The following is a 7,411-nucleotide window of genomic DNA, read 5'->3' as shown; positions in this document are numbered from 1 at the left end:
ATTCCACGGACTGCAGCACGCCAGGCTTCCCTGTCCATCACCAACTCCCGGAGTTTACCCAAACTCATGTCCATCGAGTTGGTGATGCCATCCAACCATCTCATGCTCTGTTGTCCCCTTCTCCTCCCTCCTTCAGTTTCCCAGCATCAGAGTCTTTTCCAATGAGTCGATTCTTCGCATCAAGTGGCCAAATTATTGAAGGTTCAGCTTCAGCATCAGTCCTTCCAATGAACACCCAGGACTGATATTCTTTAGGATGGACTGGCTGGATCTCCTTGCAGTCCAAGGGACTCTCAGGAGTCTTCTCCAACACCAGAGTTCAGAAGCATCCGTTCTTCCATACTCTCTTTATAGTCCAGCTCCCACATCCATACACGACCACTGGAAAAACAAAAGCTTTGACTAGACACACCTTTGTTGGCAAAGTAATGTCTCTGCTTTTGAATATGCTGTCTAGGTTGGTCATAACTTTCTTTCCAAAGAATAAGCTTCTTTTATTTTCATGGCTGCAGTCACCATCTGCAGTGATTTTGGAGCCCCCCAAAAGAAAGTCTCTCACTGTTTCCACTGTTTCCCCATCTATTTGCCACGAAGTGATGGGACCGGATGCCATGATCTTCGTTTTCTGAATGTTGAGCTTTAAGCCAACTTTTCACTCTCCTCTTTCACTTTCATCAAGAGGCTTTTTAGTTCCTCTTCACTTTCTGCCCATAAGGGTGGTGTCATCTGCATATCTGAGGTTATTGATATTTCTCCTGGCAATCTTGATTCCAGCTTGTGCTTCCTCCAGCCCAGCATTTCTCATGATGTACCCTGCATAGAAGTTAAATAAGCAGGGTGACAATATACAGCCTGATGTACTCCTTTCCCTATTTACAACCAGTCTGTTGTTCCATGTCCAGTTCTAACTGTTGCTTACTGACCTGCATACACATTTCTCAAGAGGCAGGTCAGGTGCTCTGGTATTCCCATCTCTTTCAGAATCTTCCACAGTTGATTGTGATCCACACAGTCAAAGGCTTTGGCGTAGTCAATAAAGCAGAAATAGATGTTTTTCTGGAACTCTCTTGCTTTTTCCACGATCCAGCGGATGTTGGCAATTTGATCTCTGGTTCCTCTGCCTTTTCTAAAATCAGCTTGAACATCGGGAAGTTCACGGTTCACGTATTGCTGAAGCCTGGCTTGGAGAATTTTGAGCATTACTTTACTAGCATGTGAGATGAGTGCAATTGTGCGGTAGTTTGAGCATTCTTTGGCATTGCCTTTCTTTGGGATTGGAATGAAAACTGAATTTTTCCAGTTGTGTGGCCACTGCTGGGTTTTCCAAATTTGCTGGCATATTGAGTGCAGCACTTTCACAGCATCATCTTTCAGGATTTGAAATAGCTCAACTGGAATTCCATCACCTCTGCTAGCTTTGTTCATAGTTATGTCTACTTTGGCAGACTCTCCAAGGGCTTTTTCTAAGGCTCACTTGACTTCACATTCTAGGATGTCTGGCTCTAGGTGAGTGATCACACCATCGTGATTATCTTGGTAGTGAAGATCTTTTTTGTACAGTTCTTCTGTGTATTCTTGCCACCGCTTCTTAATATCTTCCACTTCTGTTAGGTCCATACCATTTCTGTCCTTTATCAAGCCCATCTTTGCATGAAATATTCCCCTGGTATCTCTAATTTTCTTGAAGAGATCTAGTCTTTTCCATTCTGTTATTTTCCTCTATTTCTTTGCACTGATCACTGAGGAAGGCTTTCTTGTCTCTCCTTGCTATTCTTTGGAACTCTGCATTCAGATGCTTATATCTTTCTTTTTCTCCTTTGCTTTTTGCTTCTCTTCTTTTCACAACTATTTGTAAGGCCTCCCCAGACAGCCATTTTGCTTTTTTGCATTTCTTTTCCATGGGGATGGTCTTGATCCCTGTCTCCTGTACAATGTCATGAACCTTCGTCCATAGCTCATCAGGCACTCTATCTATCAGATCTAGGCCCTTAAATCTATTTCTCACTTCCACTGTATAATCAGAAGGGATTTGATTTAGTTCATACCTGAATGGTCTAGTATGTTTCTAGACCAAATGTTCTAGAAAGTGTCCCTACTTTCTTCAATTTAAGTCTGAATTTGGCAATAAGGAGTTCATGATCTGAGCCACAGACCGGGAGTCAGCTCCCGGTCTTGTTTTTGCTGACTGTATAGAGCTTCTCTATCTTTGGTTGCAAAGAATATAATCAATCTGATTTCGATGTTGACCATCTGGTGATGTCCATTTGTAGAGTCTTCTCTTGTGTTGTTGGAAGAGACTGTTTGCTATGATCAGTGTGTTCTCTTGGTAAAACTCTATTAGCATTTGCCCTGCTTCATTCCGTATTCCAAGGCCAAATTTGCCTGTTACTCCAGGTGTTTCTTGACTTCCTACTTTTGCATTCCAGTCCCCTATTATGAAAAGGACATCTTTTTTGGGTGTTAGTTCTAAAAGGTCTTGTAGATCTTCATAGAACCATTCAACTTAAGCTTCTTCAGCATTACTGGTTGGGGCATAGACTTGGACTACTGTGATATTGAATGGTTTGCCTTGGAAATGAACAGAGATCATTCTGTCATTTTTGAGATTGCATCCAAGTACTGCATTTTGGACTCTACTGTTGACCATGATGACTACTCCATTTCTTCTAAGGGATTCCTGCCCACAGTAGTAGATATAATGGTCATCTGAGTTAAATTCACCCATTCCAGTCCATTTTAGTTTGCTTCTGTAAAAAAAAAAAAAAAAAAAAAAAAACAGTCTGGCAGCTTATATCAGAGTTTCTCAGAAGCACTCCGGGCCTCCGGTTTGGCACTCAGATGGGAAGCACTGAGCAGAGGGAGGCAGCGGCATGGGAGGAACCCTTGTGATGCCAGAGGCTGAATGTGCCCCCTCGAGAAGAGTCCATGTCCTCACCCTCTGTCCCTGTGACTGTGAGGCCGAATGTGCCCCCTCAAGAAGTGTCCAAGTCCTCACCCTCTGTCCCTGTGATTGTGACTTTCCTTGGAAATAGGGTTTTTGCAGACATAATTATGAGGATCTTGAAATGAGACTGATTGGATTTAGGGTGGACCCAATTCCAATGAGTGGCGATCTTCAAGAGAAAAAAGGAAAGAGGTTTGAGATGCAGAGATGCACGGGGAGACGGCCACGTGAATGTGGGGACTGAGGTTGGAATGACACGTCTACAAGCCGAGGAATGCCGAGGACTGCGGGATACCAGGAGCTAGAAGAAAGGCCCAGGGCATTTCCCCTCAGAGCCTCCAAAAAGAACCAAGCTGCCAACACCTCGATTTTTGGATGTCTGACCTCTAGGACTGTGAGACTGTGAAGCTCTATTGTGGTAAGCCACTGAGTGTGTGGTCATTTGTTGTAACCCTAGGAAATGAATACAGGGATGTATTGGAGACAATTTTAGGAGAGCAGTGGAAGGACTAACCATCGAGATCACCTCACATGTGGGCAAGAGACAATGAGGTCTAAATACAGTTCGGGCCGTAAGGGTGGAAAGAAGTAGAGAGATGTAAGCGATCTGTATTACCTGTGTTCAAAGGCAGATTATTCCCTTTCAGACTCTGCTACTCTGGAGTGGAGGCACATCGCCTTGTCAATCACGCTCTTTTCTACCCACATAAAAACTCCTACTGCACAGATGGTGTAATAAAGGCCACACCTAAGAACTGAGCCTATACTGTGTGTTCTTGTTTAGTCCCTAAGTTCTGCCCAGCTCTTTGTGACCCCACGGACTGTGGTGCACCAGGCTTCTCTGTCCATAGGATTCTCTAGGCAAGAAAACTGGAGCGAGTTGTCATTTCCTTCTCCAGGGGATCTTCCCAACCCAGGGGTGTAACCAGCGTCCCCTGTATTGGCAGGTGGATCCTTGACCACTGAGTCTTCATGGTTCTCTATAATGTGTAACAGGGTGCTAAAATGGACTCTTCTTTCAGTCTTGAAACTTCAGCAGAGGCTCCAAGATTCAAGGACAAAACAATAAGTGCCAAGCACTCCCTCGTGCTAATGCAAGGCAGTGGCTTGCCTACACAGAGCGTGTGAAGAGACTGTGAAATGGTTTTGCCGGCATCAGCCCATAAGCCACCTCCAGACTGCAGAAGAGAAGGCGAAGGATCACTGTGGGGCTGAAGAGCCTCCTGCGAGGAGTCCTTTGCAGAGAGGTGTCTGTGTGCTCCTGGAACAGGGTAGTGGAGGTAGGGAGTGTTTCCAACACACTTGAAGCCAATGAGAGGAACTTAGAGAAAACCACATTTGGAGAGCTTGAACTTGTTGCCTTGACAATTGAGAGTCATTGTGGAGTGAAAGCCAAGAGGCAGTGGTAGGAGCTAGGTTTGCCTGGCAGCAGCTGCAGGAGGAGAGATGGTTGCTTAGGAATGGCCTGTGCTCTTACAGATGGCAGAGCGAAAATGACTCAGGGTGTTCTGTGGGCTGGGGACCACGGGGAGGCAGCTGGATAGGGCCCTTTGGAGAGGAACCCCAATCCAAATAGGCAACCTGCTAGGAGGCTGGGAGAGCACACGGCAGATACCCAGAAAGGGTAGCATTGGGGATTTCCCTGGTGGCTCAGTGGTTGAGACTCCACCTGCCAATGCATGGTACAGGGGTTTATTTCATCCCTGGTCCGGGAAGATTTCACACGCAGCAGGGCAACTAAACCCATGCACCACGACTACTGAAACCTGCATGTCTAGAGCCATGCTCCACAATAAGACAAGCCACCACAATGAGAAACCTGTGTGCCGCAACTAGAGAAAGCCCACGTGCAGCAACGAAGACCCAGTGCAGCCAAATATAAATTAACTTTTGGGTTCAGGATTGGGAACTCATGTACACCCGTGGTGGATTCATGTTGATGTATGGTATAAAAAATTTAAAAATTCAAAACAAAAGAAAAAGAAAAAAAGAAGAAAGAACAGGTAGCGCTTTAACCCCAAAAGCCAGCATGAGAGAGACTCATCCTCGCTAGGGGTGATAGGGGCTCTTCAAACATCCCCCTGGAGCACCAATGAGACTCAGAGCTGGCTCTGACTTTCATCCGACTCCAGCGATGCTGATGAAGATCACAGCCACCAAGTTAAATATTTTGCGCCTATTCCCTCTCATCAGCAATCTTCTAGTATTATATCCCTGTGAAGTGAGTAAAAGTCACTCAGTTGTGTCTGACTCTGTCACCCCATGGACTGAATGGACTTCTCCAGGCCAGAATACTGGGGTGGGTAGCCTTTCTCTTCTCCAGGGGATCGTCCCAACCCAGGGATTGAACCCAGGTCAATGGCACCCCACTCCAGTACTCTTGCCTGGAAAGTCCCATGGACGGAGGAGCCTGGTGGGCTGCAGTCCATGGGGTCGCTAAGAGTCAGCACGGCTGAGGGACTTCACTTTCGCTTTTCACTTTCATGCATTGGAGAAGGCAATGGCAACCCACTCCAGTATTCTTGCCTGTAGAATCCCAGAGACAGAGGAGCCTAGTGGGCTGCTGTCTATGGGGTCGCACAGAGTCGGACACGACTGAAGCAACTTAGCAGCAGCAGCAGCAGCTCCTGCATTGCAGGCAGATTCTTTACCAGCTGAGCCACAAGGGAAATCCTATCCAAAGGGGCCCAAAACAGTATCCAAATCATGAAAAAAAAAAAGGTAAACACTAGAGAGGAATCATAAAACTAAATTATCCTCCTTATGGCACATTTCTCAGCCTGACTCAGGCAAGGGGAGAGGTTTTAAACTGGAAGGGTCTTTTCAGTTTCATTACCACCCTGGGCTGGACTTTTATCTTTTTTTGGACAGATTTTAGCTGTGCCTTCTTTCACCTTAGTTCACTGAAAGTGTTTTAAAGATCCTATACCTAAAGTAACCACTTGCTAATGTGGAATACAGCTCACCCTTCTTGGCATGGTTTTATTTATTAAGCAGTATTTCCCAGGTGACGCAGCAGTAAAGAATCCGCCTGCCAACGTAGGAGACGTGAGAGATGCGGGTTCCATCCCTGGGTTGGGAAGGTTCCCCTGGAGGAGGGCATGGCAACCCACTCCAGTATTCTTGCCTGGAGAAACATGTGGATAGAGGAGTCTGGCGGGCTCCAGTCCATGGGGTCACAGAGTCGGACACGACTGAGCATGTAGCGCAGAGGCAGGGATTCTACACACACAGGGTGAGTTTTGATCCAGTATGTGCACAGTCTAAGGTAACAGGACTGCGAATTTTCTGTGATACTCTCATGAAAATAGTCAAGAGTAAACCCCATGCAAGACACAGGGAAGCATCAAGTTGTTTCTTGTATATTAAAACTTAGAAGACATCTAACTCTTGACATTAATATTTGTAAAGCACATATGTGTCCTTTTACTAAACTGATTTCATTATTGTCATGCACTCAGTACAAGGGAGTTTGGATGGTTGTTTCATCTAACAGTGATACCCGAAGTACTCTTAAAAATGTGAGAAATTAGACCAAATTTATACATTTTTAAGGTTTATATTAATTAGTGGGGTTTTTCTGTGTGTAATTGTCCAAACAAAGTAAGAATTTGCTAATGCTGCCAGAGAGTTAGCTTATGGTGTACTTGCTATAAGGAAACCCTGAACAGCCATTCAGAGTCAGAGTTGTTTTTTTAAAATATATCCTCATGTATCCTGCTTTTTGCCAACTTACTATGGCAAATAGGTTTAAGGGGGGTGGTTATGTTTGATGACTTATGTTTATAGATCCTTTATGGAGAAAATGGGCTTCTCTTGTGACTCAACTGGTAAAGAATCTGCCTGCAATGCGGTAGACCTTGGTTTGATCCCTGCGTTGGGAAGATCCCCTGGAGAAGGGAAAGGCTACCCACTCCAGTATTCTGGCCTGGAGAATTCCATGGACTGTACAGTTCATGGGGTAGCAAAGAGTCAGACACAACTGAACAACTTTCACACACATTATGGAGAAAATATCTGAAAATGATATGACTGACAAGGGCTTAATTTCTAAATTATACACACAGCTCACACAGCTCAATATCAAAAAATAAAAAATAAAAAAAACTTGAACAAAATGGGCAGAAGACCTAAATAGACATTTCTCCAAAGAAGACATAGAAATGGCCAAAAGGCATGTGAAAAGATTCTCAGCCTCACTAATCATTAGAGAAATGCAAATCAAAACTACAAGGAGGTACCTCCTCACAGCTGTCAGAATGGCCATCATCAAAAAGTCTACAAATAATAAATGCTAGAGAGGGTGTAGAGAAAAGGGAACCCTTCTGCATTGTTGGTAGGAGTGTCAATTAGTGTAATAACTACAGAGAACAGTATGGCGGTTCCTTAAAAAATTCAAAATAGAGTTACCATATGATTCAGCAATCCCACTCTTGGGCATATATCTGGAAAAGATGAAAATTCTGA

The sequence above is a fragment of the Budorcas taxicolor genome, chromosome 4, assembly GCF_023091745.1.
Source record: "Budorcas taxicolor isolate Tak-1 chromosome 4, Takin1.1, whole genome shotgun sequence".
NCBI classification, from domain to species: Eukaryota; Metazoa; Chordata; class Mammalia; order Artiodactyla; family Bovidae; genus Budorcas; species Budorcas taxicolor.
The sequence above is the reverse complement of the archived record's forward strand: the minus strand, read 5'-3'. Positions refer to the sequence as shown.